We start from the raw sequence: 27,360 nt of genomic DNA on the forward strand, positions 1-27,360 counted from the left end.
GGCACTGGGCACAGATAGGCAGCACTGGTGGGCACAGATAGGCAGCACTGGTGGGCACAGATAGGTGGCATGGGTAGGCGCAGATGGGCACTGATGGGCATCAGTGATGAGCATTGATGGGCAGCAGTGATGGGCATTGATGGGCAGCACTGATAGCCATGTCATGCCTTAAAATTGCACAAGCCCATGGAATAGCAACAAACTATAATACATTAACCCCTTCAAGAAAGAGAACCACCGTTCCAGGATAGCCCTCCAGGGCGGATGTCCTTCTTCCTAACAAGGAGCCCCAGGTGCTGGCTGATACATATGCAATAGGCAGGCAATAGCAGAAAAACTCTGGATAGCCGCACACCTGAAAAAGGCTTAAAATACTGTGTTTTTTATAAAAAATCGGGGTCACATCACATCAAATATTCCACAGCAAAGGAAAAGGGTACAAACTGATGCGTTTCGCACTGGAATCAGTACTTACTCATAGCTCAGCTATGAGTAAGCACTGATTCCAGTGCGAAACGCGCCAGTATTTTGTACCTTTTCCTTAGCTGTGGATTATTTGATGTGATGTGACCCCCGATTTTTAATAAAAACACGGGATTTTAAGCCTTTTTCTGGTGTGCGGCTATCCAGAGTTTTTCTGCTATTGCCTACATTAACCACTTTAGCCCAGCAGGATTTGCCCCTCTCCTGACCAGGCCATTTTTTGTGATTCGGCACTGCATCACTTTAACTGACAATTGCACGGTCCTGCAATGCTGTACCCCAAAAAAATGTATGTTCTTTTTTCCCAACAAATAGAGCTTTTCTTTTGGTGGTATTTGATCACCTCTGCGCTATATACAAAAAAAGTCATAAAAAAAAATTGCAATAAGCGTATATTGATTGGTTTGCGTAAAAGTTATAGCGCCTACAAAATAGGGGATAGATTTATGGAATTTTTATTATTATTATTTTTTTTTACTAGTAATGGCGGTGATCTGCGATTTTTATTGGGACTGCGATATTGCAGTGGTCAGATCGGACACTTTTGACATTATTTTGGGACCATTGGCATCTATACAGCGATCAGAGCTAAAAATAGCCACTGATTACTGTATAAATGTCATTACTGCAAATGTCAGTCACGGCTTCTCTGTGTGGTTTGGTGCAGAGGAGGTGGAGATGGAGGACAACGGAAGCCGCATAGTAACTCTAAGGGGAATGTCTCTTCCCATTCATTTCACAGCCATTGTTCTCCATGTCCCCCGAACTTCCGGCGCTGGAGATCGGGTTGGAGCAGGTCAGCTCGGCTTCCAAAAAGCATGGCTCCCAACTGTCCCTGATTTCGGGGGTATGTACTTGATTTGGAGCAATGTCCCTCTGTCCCTCTTTCCTCCTCATTTGTCCCTCATTTTGGTCTGATCTATATAGTTGTATACAAAATGCACTTTTTATCTTTCAAAAAGTGTTGTCCAGTGCTAAACCTTTCATCTGATTTAAAAATTGCTGTATTTGTAAATTCTAAAAGCCAATATAAAGGAACAGTAGTGGTAAAAAAAAAAGCACTTGTGGGTTTAGCCAATTTAGTTTTTTTGTACAGTATCCTTTAAGGGGATGTGACAAGGGTTGTGTTATATGCCTGCATACTTTTGATTATAGGTGCCCCTCAATCCCATCTCAAAAAGTTGGGAGGTATGAAAAAGGTATCTTTTTTTTACAGGGATAGAGAAGGTTAGTGTTAGATCCCTGGTGTCTATAGATGCAGGGATTTTAGATTTTGCATGAACTTCCACTTTAATTGGCTGCTTTACTAGCTGGTAACGGCTAATAAACAAACAGCTGAAACCAGGATCCTCATAACTTCCATTTTCATATATTATAGAGATGATGGGAGGGGCATGTGGCCCCAGACTTCCTGGTGGAATGGGAGCCCAGATACAGAGTTGGGCAGGGGGGGGGGGGGGGGTGGTCTTCTGCTGTTTGTAAAAGTGATTAAGCCGCTATAGCGGCTTGGATCACTTTTATCAAAAAAAGTATCGCCAGCCATAGAGGATAATATCCTAATGGTGGCTGCAGCCATCATCATTCAGATACCACCCCATGATAGCAAATCTTTACATGGACTTCTTCCCAGGGAAAAGTCCTGGGGAGAGCACATGGTTCATGTTAAAGATAGGCCCTGACAGTAGTTCTTCACACAGTCCTCCTCCCAGGGAGAAGTCCCAAGAGAAAATACATAGCTCAAGCTGAGGCCAGGCTCTGACAGCAGTTCTTCACACAGGTCTCATTCCAGGTAAAAGTCTAAAAACAGGACATGGCCCATGTTGAGGTCAGGCCCTGACAGCAGTTCTTCACACAGGCAGCCCCCCAGGGAAAAGTCCCTTGTGGGAGAACATGGCTCATGCTGAGGCTAGGCTCTGGCAGCAAATCTTCACACAGGTATCCTCCCAGGGAGAAGTCCCATAGGGAGAGAACATGGCTCATGCTGAAGCCAGGCCCTGAAAAGAAATTCTTTTCACAGGCCTCAGTTCAGGGATGTACTAAGGGAGAGGACAGGTCTCATGCTGAGGCCAGGTTCTGGCAATTGTTCTTTACACAGGCCTCCTCCCAGGGAACTGTCCCAAGGGGGAGAGAGTTCTGAAATGGTGCTCCCAAACATTTATCATCTCCCCAGACCATATCTCTGAACAACACCATCAGGGATTGGCTGAGTCGGATAAATATTCATACTTTAGTGGTAAATTCTTCAAACACTGATTACAGGAACCTCCTTCCAGGAACAGGCTGAAGAAACCCACCAGGCTTGGAAGAAACTTACAGAACCCAGAAAAGGTAGGTATCAGCTCAGGCTGGTGTAGCACTTACCCCCGAAGGAGCTGCTGAATTTTTCTGGGCTTACCGATTACCTCCACCAGCTCGTACTCATTGTCCTTGTCTAGGGGTTCCCAGGGTTGATAACCCAGTAATTGTAGAGACCGACACTTGAATTCCTTGTTAGGATTTTTATTTTGCATAAAACAGTTGAACCAACTCAGTCTCTAAGTTGGGAATAGAGGGTATCAGGGTAAAGTTTAGCTCAGGTGCTCGGAAAGCTGACTTCAATAAAAGTCTCTCTCTGTACATAATCTGGGGAATAGCCACTCGCTACTGGACTCTTTAACTGTTGGATAAATCCTTGAGCTTTGACTTAGCAGCCAACAGGTAATTCTAGCTTTGCAAAGTGTCTCACACAGACTTGGTTGAAAAACTTAGTTGTAACCGGAAGGATAGAAATAGGAACTTTTCTTACTGTACCAGAATCTTTCAGCCGGTCCGGCGATACCGTAAGAAATGTGGATTCAATCAATGTGCATGGCAGCTCAGCTTCCAGGCTCTTACCGAGCAGCCAGCCTTGTGCGTGGCTCTCTTACTGAAGAGTCCTCCCCTGGTTGCATGTAGAGTTGCTGGGCCTCTCCGAACCTGAGACGGCACCGGAACACCTTAGAATCCTCCCTCCAGTCACTGCACCTCCGACTAGCCAGTTCCGAGGCTCGGAAACAGATGGATCCGCACCCCAGGCCATGAGGACCCCTGGGGGCTGGTCAGGAGGATGAGGACCATGGAGTCAGCAACAACTTCTGGACCTGAACCCAGAACCACGTGACTTCAGCCCCTTAAGTACCCTCTCCCGGAATACGCAGAAAGACAAACTCCCACTGATTGGCTCAGAGAGAGAGATTGGTACCTAATGCGTCCAACCAGACTGCGTTCTAAGACCTCTCACAGGTGCGAGCCCCACCTATGATCAGGCAGAACCTTAATACAGCCCAGCCAAACTGATACCAAAGCATAATTTAGTACAATTAACCCCAAAATGTTACTATAGTTTTGGGCAAAAACTAAATTTACGAACATAGTGCATACTCGTTAGGAGTACCGGCGCTACACTGGTTAAATCTAAACACTTCAAATTGATACATGAAGGTAACAGGGATTCCTTCTCTTTCTCTGCAATTAAAAAAATCTGAATGTCGGTACATGGAGGAGACAAGCACAGAAGGCTACTAGAACAGGAAGTTAAGTGGATTTCCCTGTTGGGGACACGCACTCCCAAAGGCATGAGCCGCAGGTTGGATGCGGATCTATTCCTCAAATGACATAATCCTATTCCATCTCCAGCCTCATTGTTCACTTGTTTTAGGATTTGTCCTCTTCTCTTAGTGGGTTGCCTCTGTGCTTGCTTTTTATCTTTTCCTCCTGCCGTTTCTGATTAACCATTTATCTTTGATCTACTCATAGTGATTCTGTAATAAATTTTGAGCTCACATTGTGTTACTACTACAAAGTATTTTGACTCAAACTACACTTTTTCTTTCTTCCAGAGAACTTTTTTTCCTTTGGAAGAATAAGGTCCCAACATCTTATGCAGCCTTTTTTACACACTTTTCTCTTGGCTCAACATTTTTTATATCTTTCTCCCTTTCTCTTCCTTTGCCCTTGTTGACAAAAACAAGTGTAGTCACCACCCACTTGAATGATTGGTGGTATTAATTAAATATGCTAATGTTCTGTGGTACTAACCTGACATGATAATTGTGCAAAGGTGGAGCTTGTACATGTGTATGTGAGTATATATATATCTTGCCATATTGGTTTCAAACTAGCTATGGCTATTGCCCAAATGCGTCAGCGCTGTTGTTTTACTGTCACTCTGATGTACCAATAAACGTCACTTCAAGATATATAATCTTGCCAACTCTTCTTACTATTTGCAAGTTGAAAAAAGACTTTCCTGACAGACTCCATGGCAGCAACGTGTGGGTTAAGTCCCGCCTCCACTACCCTATAGGACACTACTCCCATAAATCTTTGCTCCCTGCCCATGGCCGTGTTCTTTTTTTGTCCTCCTCCGTAGGACCAGACGTTATGGTCTTTCTACCTGAAGATTGCTCCCACACGGTTCCATCGTTGGTTTGGCCGAATTGCGACTGGATGGAATTGTCGCATGACTCCGCTAAGCCCTAGCTACTAGCGGGGTATGGAGTGGGCATTGGATATAAGCGCTGGAGGAAGCCAGAAGCCTAGCCACTGGCAGGCAGGCTGCGCACTTGGTCGGATAGCCCAGCTAAATAGCAGGTGACCTATTTTGCCCTGAGAAGTCCGGTATGTATTGTGCTTACCTTCGGCCCGGAGACGATCGTGTGGGAGCGGTAAGAGTGTTCCTCTTTTCCATGGCAGCAGTTTGTGTTTATTTTCTTGTCGTTTCTCCTTCATTTTCCGTTCGTTTTCTGTGTCTGTGTATGTGGGTATAGGCGTGACGGTCGGATTAGCCTGCGTTCCGCCGGTGCTCACTTCCGGGTCTTCGTCGGTACGTTCGTTCTGCGCATGCGCGCGTACGGCACAGGATCGAGGCTTGGTTCGCGCGTGCGCGGTTGCGGCGGGATGACGCTATTCTCGCATGCGCAGTAGCGGTACACAGGACGCGGTGATGACGTCATTAAGGCGCCTTATTTAAACTTAGAAAATAGCCTGCAGGCTTTGGGAATGCTTGCAGGTTATTTCGTGACTTCCCCTTGTCCAGGTTTTCTGCTGTGGAGGTAGGTGGCCTTCTGGGAAGAAGGGGGTGGGCGTGTGTGTGTTTGATGCCCTCAGCCTTACTTATATGTCTTTGCAGCATTTATGGAAACCCCTAGAGATATGGACTCACCTCCGCCTGTATGTGGCCAGCCCTCTCATAATAGGTACTGTCTGGGGAGGAAGTAAGGGGGGGGGGGGGGGAGTGGTCCGGTATTAGTCAGTGTGTTATCTTTCCTTATCTGTATGTCTCTTCTATCTCTGTCTTAGCCCATCTAGATCAGCACAGCAACGCAGCTCAACGCACAGAGGAAGCGATTCTTCTAAGTCTTACCACCGGCACTCATATTCTAAGTCTAAACATCACGGCTCACCCTCAAGATCTGGGCACCGTAGCGAGGATCGATCTCGCTCCTCCAGGGCTCATTCCAGCCACTCTGTTATTAATACTTGCTGGGGATGCAGATCGCAAGTTCCTATTGGGAAATCCCTGTGTGACCTCTGCTTTTCCAAAGCCTCTAGTGAGAGAGGGGGTACGGACCAGCAACTAAGATCCCTTGTGGAAAAAGTGGTGAAAGAATCCCTCAAGGGGATCGGGGCCAATCAGACCCCTGTGCCTCAGTCAGAATCACCTCAGTCACCAGTCAGGGATTCGCATGCTCAAGAGCTTTGGGAGTCCTCTTTAACAAGCCACCATTCAGCTGCTGCTTCAGACAGTGAATCTGAGGAAGATAGCCCCTGTGTGGGGTTTGACTTTGCCTTACTTTCTCCCTTGGTGAAGGCCATCAGAGAGGCTTTGAACTGGGAAGATGAGGTGGCTAATCCTTCCAAACAAAGGAAGTATTTCAAGCAACTTAAAAGGGAGCGTCTTAACTTTCCATTCCTGTCTGAACTTGGTGAGGTCATCACGGATGAATGGAGTAAAGTTGAGAAAAAGAATAGTATGCTCTCAAAAGTCCTAAGGTTATATCCCTTTAAGGAGGATGAGGTCAAGTATCTGGAATCCGCTCCACTTGTGGATGCAGCGGTGATGAGATTAGTAAAACATGTGACCCTTCCATTGGAGGATACAGTTTCATTCAAGGATGCCTTAGATAGGCGGATTGATTCCGATTTAAAGAGAGTCTACCTCACTGCTGGTATGGCATGCAAGCCAGCATTGGCTTTAGCGGCTATGTCCAAAGCCATGGAAGTCTGGAGGGACGGTGTGGATGATACTCTCAGAAACATTTCGGATGAAGTCGCTAAAAACTCTCCTATCCAGGAGTTGCGGCTTGCTTCGGCTTTTCTGGGGGAGGCTTCGATTGACATCATCCGCCTAGTGTCCCGGGTCATGCTTTCAGCTGTAACCGCCAAACGGGCCCTTTGGCTTCGTCCCTGGCTGGCTGATCCAGCATCTAAACAGGTGTGGTGCCGTATCCCCTTCGAGGGTTCTTCTCTTTTTGGGAATAAATTGGATAATGCCATAACCCGGGCCACTGGTGGTAAGTCGGGATTTCTTCCCCAGGATAGACGCTTAAAAAGCCAGAGGAGATTTTTTCCTAAAAAGCAGTATCAAGAGCAGGCCAGGGAGGCCCGTAGCTATAAACCGGGTCGGGAATATTCCAGATCATGGAAATCAAGGCAGTCATCCTTTAAGAAATCCGCCAAGAGCAGTGCGTCAGGAGAGAGGGAACCAACCAAATCTTTTTGAGATTGGGCCCGCTCAGATAGGCCAGGTGGGGGCTCGTCTTCTACATTTTTGGCATGTCTGGGCGGCCTCAATCCGGGACCTCTGGACCGTCAGAACGGTCTCTTCAGGCCATTCTTGGACCTTCTGCAGGTCCCCAAGACTAAAGTATGTTCCCACTTCATTTCCAGCCACAGAAGAAAAAAGGCAGATCTTGTTGGCCTACGTGAAATCTTTATTGGCTCAAGGCGCTGCCGTACCCGTGCCAGACGATCAACGAGGGAGAGGAATTTATTCCCCTCTTTTTATGGTCCAGAAGAAAAACGGTTCTTGGAGACCAGTTATAGACCTTACACATCTGAATCGTTTTATCAAGAAGGAAAGGTTCAAGATGGAAACCTTGTCTACAATACAACAGTCAGTCCAGTCAGGAGACTGGATGATTTCAATAGACCTAAAGGACGCTTACTTTCATGTCCCTGTGGCAGAAGATTTTCAGCAGTTTCTGCGATTTTCAGTAGGAAAACTACATCTCCAGTTCGTGTGTCTCCCGTTCGGACTTTCAACGTCCCCCCGAGTGTTCTCAAAGGTGTTGTTGGCCGTAGTGGCTCTATTGAGAACCAAGGGAATTCGTCTTTACCACTATTTGGACGATCTTCTGCTGCTAGCCCAGGACAGAGACCGTCTGTTACTGCACAAGGGTCAGGTTATCTCCACTCTTCAAGAGTTCGGTTGGATCCTGAATCTAGAAAAGAGTCAGTTAATTCCCTCCCAGTCTCTTGTGTTCCTAGGCGCACTCTTCAACACAGTGAGGGGTACCATCTCTTTACCCGAAGAGAAAGTAGTGGTAATTCGAGACAGAATTCGTCCGGCCCTCTCAGCCTCCCATCTTCCGGCTCTTCAGTGCCTGAGGATTATTGGCACCATGGTGGCCACGATTCCAATGGTGAAGTGGGCCCAATGGAAGATGAGACCGTTCCAAAAGGGGTTTCTTCACCAATGGCTGGGCAACAAGATGCAACCTATCCGGATCACATCTTCAATGAGAATCTCTCTGCTCTGGTGGCTTCGGAAGGAGAACCTATTCAATTGCCATTCCATTCTCCCCATCTCATGGGTGACAATAACTTCGGATGCCAGCAACAGGGGCTGGGGCGCCCACTGTTTGACGGAAGTAGCACAGGGCACCTGGGACTTTCCTTCCAGGAGGATGGTATCGAATATTCTAGAATTGAGGGCAGCCTTCCAGGCGCTCCTAGCCTTTCGGCATCTGGTCTTAGGAACCTCGGTCCTACTCAGACTAGACAACACTACAGCAGTGGCATATATAAGGAGACAAGGAGGTACTCGGAGTCTGTCCCTTCTTCAGGAGGTAGAGCCAATCATGTCTTGGGCTCAGAAGAACCTGGTCAACATTACAGCAACTTATGTTCCAGGAACGCAGAACGTCCAAGCGGATTTTCTGTCTCGGGTCAATCTGGACAACAACGAATGGTCCCTTCACGAAGAAGTTTTCAGGTGGATTCTAACGTTGTGGTTCTCCCCAGAGGTCGACCTATTTGCTTCCCCTTGCAACAAGAAACTGGCGAGGTATTATTCCAGGTTTCGGGATCCTCAGGCCTACGGAGTGGATGCGCTGATGGATCGATGGTGGTTCAACAAAGCTTACGCCTTTCCTCCAACTCCTATTATTCTGCAGTTCCTGCGGAGACTCAAAACAGAAGCAGTAGAGGTGATAGCTGTAATACCTTATTGGCCCAACAGGCCATGGTTTCCGCTTCTAATGCTCCTCAGTGTCAGAGATCCGATTCCCTTACCTCTCAGACCCGATCTTCTATCCCAGGGCTCGAAGCTCCATCCCTGTCCAGCCCACCTATGTCTGAGGGTCTGGTTTTTGAGAGGGGAAGGTTAGAGGCTCTGGGTTGCCCAAAGGAGGCCATTCCTACTCTCATGAGTGCAAGGAGGAAAAGTACCAACCAGGTATATGAGAGGATTTGGTCTATATTCACAAGTCACTTGTCTTCCAGGTCTTGCTCCAGTGGTAATTTGACGGTTCAGGATGTTCTCGGTTTCTTACAGTCCGGACTGGACATTCCCCTATCTGTCAGCGCTCTTCGTGTGCAAGTCTCGGCAATCTCTGCCTTTTCTGGAGTATCCTGGGCTAAACATCCATTGGTTCAGCAATTTTTTAAAGGAGCGATTAGACTTAGACCACAGAGGAAACCTAGGTTCCCCAAGTGGGATTTACCGCTAGTTCTCGACTTCTTCTCTCATCTGGACAGAACACTTTCAGTCAAAGAATTGTCCCTAATGACATCTTTTTTGGTGGCCATATCCTCAGCAAAAAGAGTCTCTGAGATTCAGTCTTTAGGGTCAAAGGAACCTTTCCTCACATTCTTCCCTGACAGAGTGGTCCTAGTGCCAATGCTGGGTTCGAACCCAAAGGTTACCTCAGTCTTTCACGAAAATCAGGACATTACCCTTCCTACCTTTCATTCGGCTGGGAATCAGGATCTTCATCCTCTCGACATGGGAGTTATCTTGAAACGATACCTGGAGGCGACAGCTTCTTTCCGGCAATCAGATTATCTTTTTGTTCTTTTTCATGGTAAAAGCAAAGGCCTTAGGGCTTCGGTCAGATCCATCTCCACGTGGGTGGTTCAGGCGATCCAGTGGGCTTATAATGAGAAGGGCTTGGCTCCTCCTGAGGCGGTTACGGCGCATTCCACGAGAAGTCTCTCTACTTCTTGGGCAGCTTCACGTCATGTGGCTCCTGAGGTTATCTGCAGGGCTGCCTCTTGGTCATCCATTCATACATTTATGGCTCATTATTGTGTTGAACCTGCCAGTCTATCTTCTGTTGATTTTGGCTTAAAGGTGCTGTCGGTGGACAGTGTTAAATAAATTTTTTGTTCAGCATTTTTTGCCCACCCGAGTGTGTTTGGCGAGTTATTTCCCACACGTTGCTGCCATGGAGTCTGTCAGGAAAACTGAAAATTCCTATCAAAATACTTACCGTAATTTTCCTTTCCTGATGGACTCCATGGCAGCAGGAGTTCCCTCCCAAAATGGCTGGAGTAGGCTAGTTATCGAACACGGCCATGGGCAGGGAGCAAAGATTTATGGGAGTAGTGTCCTATAGGGTAGTGGAGGCGGGACTTAACCCACACGTTGCTGCCATGGAGTCCATCAGGAAAGGAAAATTACGGTAAGTATTTTGATAGGAATTTTCCGTTATCTAGTTCAATCAATAGAAAAAAAAAATGAATAGAAAACCTCCATATACAAAACTCTATACCCACAGTCGATCCACAATAAGGCAAAAAAAATTCCTTTAAAGCATGGTCCATTTTGCTCCAGTGGGAGAAAAATAAATTCCTTCCTGATTCCCAAAAGGCAATTGCATATTCTCTGGATCAATAATATTTGGTGTTATTACCTAGAAATGTTAAAGCGTAACTTTACCCAAAAAGGGAAGTTCAGCTTTCTTGCATCCACCCCCCCCCCCTCCTCCGCTGCCACATCTGGAACTTTTTTGGGGGGAGCAGGTACTTGTTTTTCACAGGTACCCATTCCCACTTCTGGTCAGATGTTCCACAGGGATCTGAGCCGGAATTTCTGCCCCTCCTTCTTCCCCTGCAGTCTTCTGCCATTCTTCACTTGTCCCAGAAGATTATGGGGCCATTCATAGGGCGCAGCGCAGCTCCTGCATGTGCAGTAGGAAACTAAGTGTGAAGCCGCATTACTTGCTATGCCAGCGCCTGCACCCAAAGTCGATTGAATAATTGGCTTGGGTGAGGACATTGATGGATTGAGGTCCTTATACTAAAAGTCAGCAGCTACAGTATTTGTAGATAGTAAATTATATATCTTTAATATTTAGTTATAGTTTGTAAATTTAGGAACTCTTTTTAAAACAATCTAATGATCTGGCCAGAGCTAGGTCTTGTGGAAGTTAATCAACATTTCCATAGCTCTTACGGTGAAGAAGCCTTTCTGTATTTGGAAGTTAAATCTCTTTTCCTCCTGAATAAAATTATCCTAAGTTCACTGTATAGACCACTTATGTATTAAAACATAAGTGCTCTCTTTTCAAGAGACTCTTTAGGGTTGGAGATTGCGCTGGACTGACTCAATCAGTCATTGGTCAATAGGTGCTAACTCAAACTCACCTTCCAACTTGCATTCACTGGATATCAGGCGTTCCTTTCTACCTATTTTTACTTTTCTTAAAGAGGAAGTAAACCCTGATGAGTTTACTTCCTCTTTCATTCCCTGCAAAGGCAAAGCATAATGGACTACTATGCATCGCATAGTAGCCCATTATGTGTCACTTACCTGACACAGGAGCCAGCGAAGTCACCGCTGCCCCCTGTAGTCCCGCGCATCCATCTTCTCGGTGGGGTCTCGCAGCTCCGCCGCTGTCATTCAGCGAAGCCATGGTGACGTCACTCCCGCGAATGCGCAGGGAGCCAAGACGCGCGGCATTGCGCGGCATCTTCGTCATCGAGGATGCCGCGCTCAGTGCGCCTGCGCGCCGCTGTCTACGGCGCATGCGCCGTAGACAGCGGTGCCCGTCTTCGGGCAAATATCTCCTAAACCGTATAGGTTTGGGAGATATTTCTTGGACCTACAGGTAAGCCTTAATCTAGGCTTACCTGTAGGTCAAAGTGGTTTGTAAGGGTTTACAACCACTTTAACAGAGACCTAACTGAATAGGGCAGGGTCGCTACCAATATTCATTTTGCCCAAAGTCCAGCTATAAAGGGGTTGTAAAGGTTCATGTTTTTTCACCTTAATGCATTCCATGCATTAAGGTGAAAAAGCACCTTGCAGTCACCGGCCCCCCATTTTACTTACCCGAATTTCCGTCAGTGCATCCCCACCATCCCTCTATCCACCGGTTCCTGGCTCTTGATTGGATAGATTGATAGCAGCGTAGCCATTGGCTCCCCCTGTTGTCAATCAAATCCAATGACACCGGTGAGGCCGAGTCCTGCATTCGGCCTCTATGGACGCCGAATGCTGGACTCCAAGAGGGTTATCTAATGTGGGGAGGAGCCACAAGAGCCATAGAGGGACCCCAGAAATGGATGTTCGGGGCCACTTCATGCAAAACGAGCTGCGCAGTGGAGTTAAGTATGACATGTTTGTTATTTAAAAAAAAAAAAAGAAGGATCCTTTAGTATTACTTTAAATGCATCCATAATCAGCAATGTATAAGTATAACACTTCAAGGGATTTATTACCTTTCACAAAGACCACAGTACTACCCCTGACAATACCCTCATCTGTTATACCATCCAGGAGGGCGGGGGCCATCTTTGTCAAGCATCATCTTGGGTCATTACCTACTGCCTGGACTGAGATGCCAGCTCAGAGATCATACAGTCATGTAAATCCTGCGCTGATCCTGGTATGTTTCTAAAGGCAACAGGACACAGTCCAGATAACAAGGATAACTTGCTTCAAATTTGTGGCAATGTTGAATTGTAAGTCTGTTAACTTGCTGCACATTTTCACTGACAATTTGTAAACTTGCAGAGCACTTAAAGCACACATTCTAGTTGAACCTTTTCCAATTTGCAGCAAATTTGCCTGGCAAGTCTCTAGCAAAAGCAAAGTTGCAATTGTGAGTCTACAGCAAGAGCTCTGCAAGTCTACAGCATAAAAATTCAGCCACAGTGACCCCTGTGGTGGGATGACTATATTTCACAAAATCACTGAACCAGAACTTGCAGCAGACTTGCAGAATGTTTACTAAGAAACTTGACCTGGAGTCATGCAATGCGGACTTGCTGCAATTGTGCAACAAACTTGTGAAGCCTGGCAAGTCTAGCAATAGCTTAGCAAGTCATTTTCAAACTTGCATCACAAATTTTTGCTATCTGGGAGAGGCCGCATTACCCTGTATAGCAAGGATAACTTGCCACAAATTAGTGGCTGCGTTGAATTGTAAGTCTTTTTAACTTGCTGCACATTTTCATCGGCAAGTTGTACACTTGCAGATCACTTGTAGCACAAGTTCTAGTTAATACTTTTCCAATTTTGCAGCAAATTTGCATGGCAAGTCTCTAACAAGAGCAAAGTTGCAGTTGTGAGTCTGCAGCAAGAGCTCTGCAAGTCTACAGCATGAAAATTCAGCCACAGTGACCCCCTGTGGTGGGGTGACTATTGTACAGCATAACTGAACCGGAACTTGCAGCAGACTTGCAGAATGTTTGCAAAAAAAGTTGATCTGGAGTCATCCAATGCGGACTTGCTGCAATTGTGCAACAAACTTGTGAAGCCTGGCAAGTCTAGCAATAGCTTGGCAATTCATTTACAAACTTGCAATGCTATCTGGCACACATTTTCTCCTGTCATCTGTAGACATACAGTTATCTCATTTAAGGTTATTAACACACTGTCACTTTATTGAACGCCAGTTTAGGACAAATTAAGAGAAAACATATTCTGTGTAAAAGAGGTGATCCTAGCAGAGGGCTTTAGTTATGGACAGCTGAAGCTAAGTGCTCAGAGGGTCAGTTCCTTTAAGTTAGGAATTGTTACCAGTTCATGCAGGTTAATCTGGTATATGTATATGAGTAAAAAGGACATGCCTGTGGTTGGTTGTTATAGAAACAGGATACATTCTGACCTCCAAAAGCTTTCAAGATAAAGGAGAAAATAAATATAAGCACTGTGCCAAGGTGAGAAAAATAATAAGCCAATTCTTTTTTGCAAAGTCTGAAAACAATTATTGTTCACATTCCAACACATGAGAAGAGTGTGGGTACCCAACATAACTTGATGCTACATATTAGAACTGATTCAAGTATGAGTAAGGTATCTCTGACCAGTAATAATACTAAAGAAAGCTCTTTTACAATGAGAATATGTCTTTGTTTTTTTATAGGCAGAGCATGGAAGGCCTCGAATCCCCAGATGACACTGGTTACAGAGAAACGCATTGGGAGGGGACTCAAAAGTGACGTTATTCCACAAGTCGGCCTGACCTCTTGGACCTGCTGATTGTTTGTAACACATGCTGTGTAATTCCTTATATTACTATTATTATTATTATTATTCAGGATTTATATAGCGCCAACAAATTGTGCAGCGCTTTACAACATGAGGGCAGACAGTACACTTACAATACAAATCAATACAGGAGGGATCAGAGGGCCCTGCTCGTTAGAGCTTACAATCTAGAAGATTGTAAGTGTGATTATGTCATTCTAATAAAATCTTGGTGAAATACTACACTATGTGGATTTTCCTCTGTACTTTAACCACTTGCCTACAGGGCACCTTTACTCCCTTCCTGCCCAGGCCAATTTTCAACTTTCAGAGCTGTCACATTTTGAATGACAATTGTGTGGTCATGCAACCCTGTACCCTAACAAAATTTTTATCATTTTTTTACACAAATAGAGCTTTATTTCGGTGGTATTTAACCGCAGCTGCTTTATTTTTAGTTTTTTCATTTTTTGCTAAATAAACAAATAAACACCGAAATTTAAAAAACAAAAGTAACAAAAGTATTATAAAAAATAATAGTTTGTTATAAAATTTAGCAAACAGGTAATTTTTCTCCTTCACTGATGTGCGCTGATGAGGCTGCACTGATAGTTACTGATAGACTGCACTGATGGGCACTGATGAGTCAGCACTGATTGGCACTGACAGGTGACACTGATGAGGAAGCACTGATTGTCAGCACTGGTGGGCACTGTTGGGATCAGGACACTGATAATCAGTGCCCTGATTATCAGTTTACATGTCCCTTTTAGAGAAGTCAGTTATCAGCTCTCTTCTCCTCTCCTCACACTGTCAGCATGAGGAAAGGAGTGCAGATAACCGACTTCTGTTTACATCCATGATCAGCTGTGATTGGACACAGCTGATCACATGGTAAATATGTGTACAGCAGTATCCTCCCAACACTGCGATCACAGAGCATGCTGGCCGCATCCCACAGCGAGCGCACAGCGGGTGCAATCACAGCACAACAACATATGACAGCGTCCCAGAACTAGCCGGCCACGGTGTAGCCATCATTCGTAATTTCCTCCATTAAGTCTATCTTGGCTTAGGAGATCGTGGAACCTTTGCATGCAAGATCGTGGTGTATATGGTGTATATGGCTGCTATGCGGCAAAGCGTCTAATGATCTCTTTGTGGGATCAATTTCGGTAAGGAGCTCATTCAATCTTTTGTGGTGATTCCTTTAGGGAGGGCTTTATCTTCGGTGGTGCACGTTATCCTCATTCCTTCATGGTAAAGAAAGAGGAACTATATGTTTAGAAAATCTCAGCACCCTTTTTGCACTTTATATATACAGCATATTTTTTTAGAACATTTTTTGCAGTGTTTACATCATTTATATGGACTTTATTTTTCTCAGATGTGTCAATTTAGGATGAGTTCATCATATGTTTCATGCACTTTTATTGTGTCTCTAATGTGATTTATTAACTTATACCTAGCACAAAGATAGAGCACTAATTATTTTGTGGTTGGAGTTTGTTACACATCCTACTTGGTGATTTAGATGCTACTGTCCGTTTGATTTAATTGGGTTTTATTGTATTTTTTTTTTTTTTTACTAAGATTAAATTTTTTATTTTTTGCAAGTGCACAAATATTATCTTGGGTTTAGCAGAGTATGGGAGGGTTAGAACTTTTCTTGGATTTTTATTGCTCTGTGAGCCCCTTCCTGGGAGATTTCCCCTTATTTTTCATCCAGGTGCTGCTACTGCTATGAATGCCTGAAGCATCTGCACTCATAATTGCTGTAATCTGTATAATATGTTTATTTCCTATGACTGGCAGCTCCATCTAGTGGCCATAATGCATTATTTTTTTGATTTGTTTTATTTCAGAAAAATAATGAGGTTGATTTACTAAAACTGGAGAGTGAAAAATCTGGCGCAGCTGAAAGCTTATAGTTTATTTTTGTCAAAGCTTATACACTTTAGGCTTCATTCACACTACTTGCATGAATCCAAAGTTGAGCTGATTTTAGAGTGCAACTTTGATGAAACTTTGATGAAACTTTGATGCAACGTTGGATTGGGGCAACTTGGATAGTTTCACCAGTGATAATAGACAACTGTTGCATTGTATAACATTCAGGTATGACTTGCATGCAACTCTTGAGGGTTAATATTGAAGTCTATGGCCCTCAAGTTACATGAAATTTAGACCAAAATAGTGCATGAACTACTTTAAGTCGCAGGAGCTTTAAGTCGCATATATATGAGTAGTTACCATTGGAAAACATGGGGAATAACTTGTCATGCCACTTTTACGACCAAAGTTGCATAAAAAGTCACATAAGTGTGAAAGGAGCCTAAAGGCAAAACTTTTTTTTTTAGTTTTGGATAGAGTGGAGATGGATTAGAACACCTGTCAGTTTTTATTGTTGACTGTGCCCCCGTTAAGGAGATTCACCCCCCAACCATTATAATTGAAAGTGAATGTAAAAAAAAAAAAATACCACATTTTGGATTGTCCTGAGAAAAGTAAGAGACTTGAAATCTTTCAATGGGGACTCTAGTTTTGGTGATTTGGGGGTCCCCAAGGAATTCCCTTAATTTGCAGTAATTTCCTCTCACTTCCTGTTTGGCTATAGGACAGGAAGTGAAGGAAAATCTCCACAATGGGACACAGATAGTGAAAAACAATCTGACAGGGGTTATTACCCTCCCTTGCTCTATCCAAAATGTAAAAAAAAGTTTTGCCTATAGTTCTACTTTAATTGAACAAGCTGAAGATAAAAGCAGATTGGCTACTATGTACAGCTGTACCAGATTTTGCACTCTCCTGTTTTAGTAAATCAACCCCAGTGCATTATGGCCATTAAATGGAGATGCCAATCATATGAAATATTATAAACTATTAGCTATATACAGCACCTAATCATGATGGCTGTGCAAATGCTTATACCAAGACACTAGACCAAATAGTGTCTTGGCTTCCTAGAGAATTCTCAAAAAAGTGAATTCTCAAAATAAAATTATATGCACACAGGGAAGGCAAGTAGAGCCCTATATATTGTTAATAATAGGGGCATTTAATGAAATTTGCCCCACCTGTGATTCAGTGAAGTAGACACTGACATTCGCTTTGACAGACAAATATTTGTATATAGTGAGCCATTGGAAGAGTCTACTTCCCTGTCTGGGAAGGTCAGCTTTTATCATGGAGTGTGGGTTATAGACATGTGCATTCGTTTTCGTCCAAATGCATTTTCGTCCAAATTTCAGGAATTTTCGTATTCGTTTTAATAAAACAATAACGAACGCACAGAATCAGAAATCCGAAAGATCCGAAATAAAAAATGCTTTATTTTTGTATCCGTTATATTTTCGTATCGCTGCGACAAAACTTTGATATAGATAGAAGATTCGACATGACAGTGACAATAGCGATCTGTGGTGTCTAACGAACATGCGGTCGAATGTGCCTAACCTAACTCCATTAGTTCAGGATTATTTGACATAGAGAGAAAAGAGTTGTCATTATAGAGATATGAAGATTCGACTAAGCAGCTAAAAATATACAATCGTCAATCGTGGTAAATTTATGGTCAAATGCTCCGCCCATAAGCTATAGAAGAATTCTAATGTTGTTTGACTAGTAATTATAATTATTACTAGTCAAACAACATTAGAATTCTACTATAGCTTGTAGGTAGAGCATTCAACCAGAAATGTACGATCGTGGCGTCGTACAGTTTAGCTACTTCGACAAAACTTCTTAGAACATCTGACAGACACCATAAGCCTTCAATTGACAGATTCAACCTTAATTTGGATTTTCGTTGCATTTTTTAACTAAACATATTTTCTTTCCTTTAAATAAATAAAAACGAATTTCGGGAAACTAAATAAATAAATTTTTCGTAAGAAACCGAAATTCCAAAAACAAAATATTTCAGTGTGCACAATGTCTACTGGGCTATATACTCAAAATCTCCAATCCAACAGGAGATCCCCTGTTGGATGAGTTGCAAAAAGGAAAGCAGATTGTGGATCATGATTTATCTCTCTCCTTCAATACAATATTCCTTATTGGGTTATTGCATCACATAACGTTGGTCTCCATACCCTCAGCAACAAAATAAAAATTGTATAACCAACACATTTATTCTATTCACTTTCCACAGGATCCCTGTTTCCCACACAGACATTAGAAGCTCACAACTTCTTAACTCCTAAATCTGATAAAGACCATTTCCTCCGCTCCAAATATCAACCTACCTCATCTTATCCATATAGACCAAGTAGGATGTGTACAAGCTTGGGAAGCTAGGGTTGATACAATCAAAATGTTTCTACTGATGCAAAAGAATACATACCCCTAACTCCTAAGGCCAAAAAGGCCTTTGACCGAGTAAACAAGTTATTTCTGAGACACATCCTCCACCAAATAAGCTTTGGACCACAAATGATATCTTGCGTTATGTCCCTATGTTCTTAACCCCCTGCTAGACTTAGTGTTAATAGATCTCTATTGCCTAACTTTAAAATTAGGAATGGCATGCAGCAGGGTTGCCCTCCCTCCTAATATACACTATATTGTCAAAAGTATTGGGACACCTGCCTTTACACGCACATGAACTTTAATGGCATCCCAGTCTTAAGGCCCGTACACACGATACAAAAATCGGATGGAAAAATTTGTACAACGAGCTGTCTGACAATTTTCAGATCATTAGAACGGTGCTTGCGACAGTTGATTTTGCTTTTTCATCAGACAAAAAGCTGAGAGAGCAGAGTATAAAATTTTTGTTGGATGTGAACTCAACGTTTGATTTTTGTTTCATTATTGCGGTTTTCGTACAAAAAAATCATAAGAACAACACTACGCATGCTCAGAAACAAAAGACAAACAAACCTATTCAACACATTACGTCACTTCTGACATTCTGACATTGTATTCTGTCATACAAAAATTTTCATATTGTGAGTAACCTCTTTACTTTTGACATGAGACTAGCATGCCACAAAAAACGGATGTTCGGTTGTCCGAAAATCTAAACGTGTGTACAAGGCTTTAGTCTGTAGGGTTAATTTTTGAGGTGGCCCTGCCTTTGCTGGTATAACAGCTTCAACTCTTTTGGGAAGGCTGTCCACAAGGTTTGGGAGTGTGTCTATGGGAATGTTTGACCATTCTTCCAGAAGTGCATTTGTGAGGTCAGGCACTGATGTTGAGCAAGAAGGCCTGGCTCACAGTCTCCACTCTAATTTATCCCAAAGGTGTTCTATGGAGTTGAGGTCAGGTGCAGGCCAGTCAAGTTCCTCTACCCCAAACTCACTCATCCATGTCTTTATGGACCTTGCATTGTGCACTGGTGTGCAGTCATGTTGAAACAGGAAGGGGTCATCCCCAAGCTGTTCCCACAAAGGTTGGAAGCAAAAAACTGTCCAAAATCTCTTGGTATGCTGACGTCTTAAGAGTTCCCTTGACTGAAACTAAGTGGCCAAGCCCAACCCCTGAAAAACGACCCCACACCATAACCCCCCCCCCCCCCCTCCACCAAATGATTTGGACCAGTGCACAAAACAAGGTCCATAAAGACATGGATGAGCGAGTTTTGGGTGGAGGAACTTGACCCGATAGAACACCTTTGGGATGAATTAGAGAGAAGACTGTGAGCCATGCCTTCTTGACCACATCAGTGCCTGACATTATTCTGGCCAATTAAATGAATGAACACTTCATGTGGTTGATGCGCCTAAATGCATTACACGTGTTTTTGCCAAAACGCCGCTGCCAATAGGAAAGGTTGAGAGATATCAAAACATCCTGTGTGCACGGGACACAAGAGTGTATTGAAGTCAATAGATCAGCATAACAGATAGGTGCATAGCACTTTCAAGAGGAGCGATCAGCAGTTCCACCCTCCAGTATAGGCTTCTTTACCCTTTTGCAAAGTCTTTAGATTTCTTTATTTTTCCTACACAGTGAAGTAATACAGAACATTCCCAGTAAGTGCAGAACTTTGTAAATCTAACAGCATTAAAATGTTTAAATTCAGGGAAGAGCACCACTTATCTTACTTAGGATTACATAATAGCTCATGTTGCCGCTGTCTAATTGTGATGCATGTTGATGTAAACTAATTATGGGCATGCTGCTGGAAGTTGCAAATGAAGTTTTTTTTTTTTTTTTTTTGCTCCTTGCAGAGAGTGGATCTGTGTAACATTTGTTCTTGTATTAAATCTAAGCCCTCTACAAACGCAGCATGTGTTTTGTGTGCCACGGTATTTTTAGTTACCACCAGCTTCCCCGTCAGTCGTCTGAATCTAGAAGAGTTATTTAACATATTCGCAGAAGCTGCACATGGTATCCTGGCTGCCGGGTGTAGGGGAGAAGGATCCACACCATGATTTAACTTCTGCAATGAGCTGGACCAAAGTCTCCTGCTAGGAGGACCAGAGCCAGCTCCAGCTGCAAGCAATCAGCTGGCTCTCTGCAGCAGAACATCACGGGGCTCGGCTGGGACACAAACAGAAGGCAGACAGACAGACTGATAGAGGGGGGGAAGGATAACACAAAGGGAAATATGGTGCCAGAAATGTGCAAGGGCCTGCAGAAAATATCTCTATCCATCTTTCATTCCAAATCTATCCTTCAAGTTATCTTATCTATCTTTTTTTCATATTATATCTATCTATTTCCCAGGTGTGCGCAGCCTATTGCACTAGGATGTGCACCACAAAGCTCCATCACACATGCGTGTGTGTGTGTGTGTGTGTATAGAAATATATACACAGACACATATATGCTCTTATAAATAAATGTAATAAACAATAGATGGTGTCAGTAGAGCAGTGAACGGTGTCAGCGGTGTCAGTAGGGTTGCCACCTCATCCCTTTAAAACTGAACACATATTATCAGTAATTACACAGGTTCTGTGGCTGATTAAGGTGGTAATTAAATTCACTTGGTGTCTCATCTACATTCAATTAGCCACAGAACCTGTGTAATTCATATGTGTTTGGGTTTAAAGGGATGAGGTGACAACCCTAGGTGTCAGTAGGGCTGACATTGGAGTCAGTAGAGTAGTGGACGGTGTCAGTAGGACAGTAGGACAGGGAATGGTTTCAGTAGAGCAGTGAATGGTGGCAGTAGATCGTGTCAGTAGAGCAGATGAGTAGAGCACTAGACATGTCAGTAGAGCAGCAGATAGTGTCAGTAGGACAGTGGATGGTGTGAGTAGGACATTGGATGGTGTGAGTAGAGCAGTGGACTGTGTAAGTAGGGCAGAAATTGGTGTCAGTAGGGCAGACATTGGTGTCAGTAGGGGGCAGAAATTGGTGTCAGTAGGGAGCAGACATTGGTGTCTGTGAGGCAGACATTGGTGTCAGTAGGGCAGTGGATGCTGTCAGGCAGTAGGACAGTTGATGGTGTGAGTAGGGCAGAGGATGATATAAGGAGAGCAGTGGACTGTCTCAGTAGGGCAGAGATTGGTGTCAGTAGGGCAGTGGATGGTGTCAGGTTTTTTTTTTTTCAATTTTATTTTTTATTATTGCTTACATTATTATTATTATTTTTTTTTTACCATTCTTTGTGGGATCCCGTTGTGTTTCCTGTTCATTCACAAACTGAAGCATAGTATACAGTGTTTACTGTGATTCACTGTCTTCATTCGTAAAAGGAAAGGGGCTGGTAAATTACATATTTACTGGCCCCTTCCCCCACTCTCCATCCTAAAACAACCCCCTGTGTGCCCGCAGCAGCAGTCGGCAGGAGAGGAGGGAAGCCAGCAACGCTGTGGGGATTGGGGGGAGGGGGGCAAGGGGGAAGGCTGGGGCAGCAGAGGGAATCTGCACCACAAGGAGTTATTAGGCACACCCCTGCACACACATATGTCGGGGACCCACAGCCTGAACATGTTGCTGGGTTTAAGGTGGTCTGACAGACTGTCACCAAGACACATGATTTAAAGCTTGGGGTGGGTGAATCCCAGATGGGTGGCAACCATAGCTTTCAGGTTCTTAGTAGGAAGGGGAAATCAGTCACCAGAGATAAGCCCCCACCATGTCAGTTCCGGGTCCGCTGATACTCCACATGGCAGAGGCAGGAGGGGGGGGGGGGGTGGGGGAACTAAGTGATAGAGCAGCTGCACAGCTGCCTAATTAATTTAATCTTACAGCAGATAGTTGGTTTGTCACTGCTGCCAACATAGTCACATGACATGACACCTCAGCCCTGCATCTTCTCCACTTCTGTATAATTCCTACTTGGGTCCTTCATCGGATGTCCACATGTAGGCACATTTTATTGGCTGTCCATCAGCCAGGGGTCTCTCAGGATCCAAAAGAGGATCAACATCTGCAGAGAGGGGTGAAGGGGACCGGCAATCTCAAGTTCCATTGCACAGCTGGATTTGCAGCCCCCCATCCAACTTCGTAGGAGCATGTATATCCAGGTTCACAAAGTAGGAGGAAAAATAGGATGGGTTAGAGGAGTATGGGAAGGGGTTAGGTTGGAAAAGAAAAGTAGCATTTGCCCAGAGTGAGTCTTTAATAAAGAAGCACCTAACTCCCCTTCTTCTTTTTCTGCTACATATTGCTAATGCCAAAAGTACCGGTGCTCTTCGGCTAGGGCTAAAGTATAACAAATTCTTTAGTGAATTTAGAAGTTTCGTCAAGTTCCAGTTTTGCCTAAACAAGATCTAATGAGTTATGATTCCCATCTATAAACAAACACTGTTCGTATTTACATGGCAGCCGTCTGCTGCAGCATTTGTATGATGTTTGCTCTCCTCCTCTCTAATGTTTCGTACAGTACGCTGGGTATTGTGAAAGCAGCAATTTCCCTGTAATGAAATTAGCAGAGCCCAGTAAAGGGAATCCCCGCAGCATTCCACTAATGCGGAGGTGAGCGGAAGATCCGATTCCTAATTACAGAGAATGTTAATGTGGGGTCACGGGATAATGTCTACCCGGCTTGGTTAGCATTATTGACAAAACCTATTCAGTACTCCGTCTTTGCTAACTAGGTGCAAATCATGCTGTGATATCAACATGAATTAACACACCTGTCCCTGTATATTAACCTCTTACCGACTTCGTGGCACATATATGTGGCGGCAAGAAAGATGGCCTTGAACATCCAGCCATCACGCGTATGCATCCACAGTGGTATAAAGTTGCATGCTGCTCACTGACTGAGCTGTCAGCCTCAAGACTTCTAATAGGAATCCAGCAGGACGGACTCTCGATCAAGTGAATCGAAGTTAATCACAGAGGTCACATGATACAGAAGCCATCTCCCAGGCATTGAAGCCCACTTAAGGTGGGGTTTAAAGCAGTGTTCGCCCACCGCTGCAAAAAAATAAAAGACAGCAGCTACACGTACATCAGCTGCTGGCTTTTTCTATCAGTTTTTGGGTGCATGCCGCCGCAATTGCGGGTAAGGGAACCCAGCAGTGTAGCTTTTACGGCTTCATACCATGAACCCTATTGCGCATGCACGAGGCTCCACTCCTCTCTCCTACTGGCCTGGCGATGGGGAGGAGGAGGGAGCTGAGCGGTGATGTCATGAGCCGTGGCCCGGACTCCCAGTAGTGGGAACAGGATTTCTGTCAGGTATCCGCTGACAAAGGAGGGACAAATCAGTGGAAGTTCCACTTTTGGGTGGAAATAACATCTCTAATGCCGCGTACACATGACCGGACTTTTCAACGGACTTGGTCCGGCGGACAATCCGATGGACTTTGCAGCTTAGGTCCGCCGGACTTTCAAATGAACGGACTTGGCCACACACGATCACACCAAAAGTCAGACAGATTTGAACATGATGACGTAGAATAAGGAAGTTCATAGCCAGTAGCCAATAGCTGCCCTAGCATCGGTTTTAGCCTGTCGGACTATCACACAGACGACTTTTTCGACCGGACTCGAGTCCGTCGGAAAGATTTGAAGCAAGTTTTATTTCTAGGTCCACCAGACTTTTGGGAACAAAAAGTCCACTGGAGCCCACACATGATCGAATTGTCCGACGGATTCCAGTCCATCGGACCAAGTCCGTCGAAAAAAAAAACTTTGTGTGTACGGCATAAGGCTGGGTTGACACTTTTCTGGGTCGGTGCATTTTGAAAAACATGTATTAATGTGTGTTGCATTAAGGCAGTCCATTCAAATAAATGGGCTGGCAATGCAAAAAAACATTACAAAAATACATCCTAATTTTTAGCAACACCACACCACAATGCACAGTAGTGCGTTACAATGTCTTGCAGTGTGCTGCAATGCTTGTACAGTGAAGCTATGTTGTGGGGGGGCTTCCCCATTCAGTTGAATGTGGTTGTGTGCACTGTTCTATGCATACTACAAATCCTATAGTCCATAGTTCCTAGTCCCTAATCCATGTCAGAAGGAGAAGGGGGTTTTGTCCATCATCCATAGTCCCTAATCTATTTCAGAAGAGAGCAAGAGAAGGTAGCCATATCCATTGGCCATAGTCCCTAATCCACCTCAGAAGCAGGGAAGAGAAGGTAGTAGACATGTGCAATTAGTTTCATAACAAATCTAAATTCGGGCCAAATTTTGCATCATTCGGATGACATTCGAATAAAAAAATAACGAATTTCAACTAATACGAAAGAAATTTTAGCGAATATAACAAATGAATTTGACATGATTCAGTAATTTGTTAAAGATCGAATGAAACAAAAGTTCAACTCAAAGTAAATCTTACAGTCCAATCATCTGATTCATTTTGTGTTGGAGGTTGGATTACTGGCAAAGTGCATTCCTGCGAACTGAGTGAGAAGGGTGTTGTATTGTATTTGAGCAGTGGAGAAGAAATATTGGGGGTTATTTACTAAAGGCAAATCCACTTTGCACTGAAAGTGCACATGGAAGTAAAGTCACTGTAGATCCGAGGGGAACATGCAAGGAAAATAAAAAACAGCATTTTTTCTTTGGAAAAAAAAAAAAACAGCATTTTAGCTTGCACATGATTGGATTATAAAATCAGCAGAGCTTCTACTCATTTCAGATCTACCCCTTAGATTTAGAGTGACTGCACTTCCAAGTGCAGTTGCAATGCAAGATGGATTTGCCTTTCGTAAATAACTCCCATTGTCATTGTGTGTGTTAATAGATTCAATAAACAAATGACTTTCCAAACCATGAATCATTATCACGAATATATATACATACATAAATTTCAACTAATATGAAAGAAATTCTAGGGGATATAATAAATTAATTCAACATGATTTGAGATTCAATATAATGAATATCGACACTCTACAGAAATAACGAATTATCCAAAAACGAATTAACGTAACATAACGAATCTAACGGAACAAAACAATGTATTTTACGAATGACAACAAACCGAAACTAAACAAAATTTCCCATTGTGCATGAGCCTAGAAGGTAGCCATGTCCATAGTCCCCAATTTATCTCAGAAGCAAGCAAGAGAAGTTAATTATGTTCATCGCCCATAGTCCCTAATCCATATCAGAAGCGAGCAAGAGAGGGTGGCTGTGTCCATCATCCATAGTCCCTAATCAATATCAGAAGCGAGCATGAGAGGGTGGCTATGTCCATCGTCCATAGTACCTAATCTGTCTCAAAGGTGAACAAGAGAGAGGCTATGTCCCTACATACAGTGGCACTATGGAGAATGAATGTAGCCACTCTCTAATAGGTAGTCAGCTTTCAGCAGCAAAACAAGAGGAATTTGGAGATTTGGAGGAGACTGAGAACAAAAGAAGGGCCTTTTTTAGAGTTATATTTTTGGGGATTTATTTTTTAACTTGAGTTTATTGTCATTTTAGGCTTACTTTAGGGTTCCTTAAAGAGACTTGGTCATTTTCCCTATTGCTTTGCCCTTTTGCCAGGGCATGCCAATAGGTCCTCTTGTAAGAAGATCCCCCTACCCAGCAATATTCCCATTCCTCATACTTCCCTGCTGCATTGATGCTTGATCAGATCTTACACAGAGTTAACTGGAAACTGACTGCTCAGTTCTGAGCACATCATCCAGAGCTAGGTTGGGCTTCCTAATGGTTACAACAGCACTATACTTGCACAAGGTGTGTAGGCACAGACACTTATAGTCTTCACTGGCTACACATACACCATATCTGTGGGATCCCTGGATAAGGTATAAAGGTGGGGTGGTGACATCATGCTCTTCACCTCATTCAATCAGAGAGCACTTTTCATTTATTGAGGCAATGCAATAAAATCGCTTTATGGTGCTCGTGCTGAAAAAGTAAACTCTTGCATTCACAATGCAGCAAGGCAGCCAGTTGGCACAAAACTGGGAAGCTAGTGGAGTAGCAGTATCTACTACTGATTTACAGCTTCTAGGGGGTATGTCCAAGCTGGACTAGTGTAACTATGTGTAGCTGGGTGCACTGCTGGCTGCACGTGCCTCTCTCCATTCACTTCCCTCTCCCAAAGGTCACTTTGTGTGTAGCAGCTGCCTCTCACCCTGAGCTTCCTTACTGTTTGAAAATCGGAGTGGCTCCATGTGATCCCTGTTCACTCCTGCCTCCACTCCTGGCTGCACTGTACCTGAAACAATTAAAGGGGCACTGTCCAATATATGTTAATGACTGCAGAACTTCAATACCCAGGCTGCCCTGTGTTAAGAGAGATACAGAATTTTTTTTTTTTTTTAAAGGTTTTTTATTTGCCAAATGTACATACATGTCAAGGCCAAAACATAACACTTGAAATGCAATATATTCCCCGGATTTCATCCAGATATATAATATATGACAGTCATTAATGAAGATACATCCCTATGCGATCCTTAAATTGTACATTTTGCACTTCTTTTTTTTTTTTTTAAGACCAGTGTATAGTATACTACGTTAAACACGATGTGCGTTCTCCTGAAATAATAGGTATAATGATCGTATAATAAAATAAAATTAAAGTTAACTTTCCAGGGAAACTTTCCTTTTAACCTTTAGCTCTTGTGCTGTGTGCTGCTGCTCATCCTCCATCAGGAATCATAATTTTTTGATTTATATGTCAGATTGTGAAGTTTTGGTTGAATTAATCCATTTACCCCAGAAGATACAGAACTTTTCCTACACAAATTACCAGAGGTCGGGGTAGAAGAGCTGCACAGGGAGAGAAAGAGTGCTGACCTGAGCTTTTTGAGCCTGCGCTCTCACTAAAAGAG

Source organism: Lithobates pipiens, unplaced genomic scaffold, assembly GCF_037356315.1.
Source record: "Lithobates pipiens isolate NorthernLeopardFrog02 unplaced genomic scaffold, aLitPip1_a1.2 Scaffold_23, whole genome shotgun sequence".
Lineage (NCBI taxonomy): Eukaryota > Metazoa > Chordata > Amphibia > Anura > Ranidae > Lithobates > Lithobates pipiens.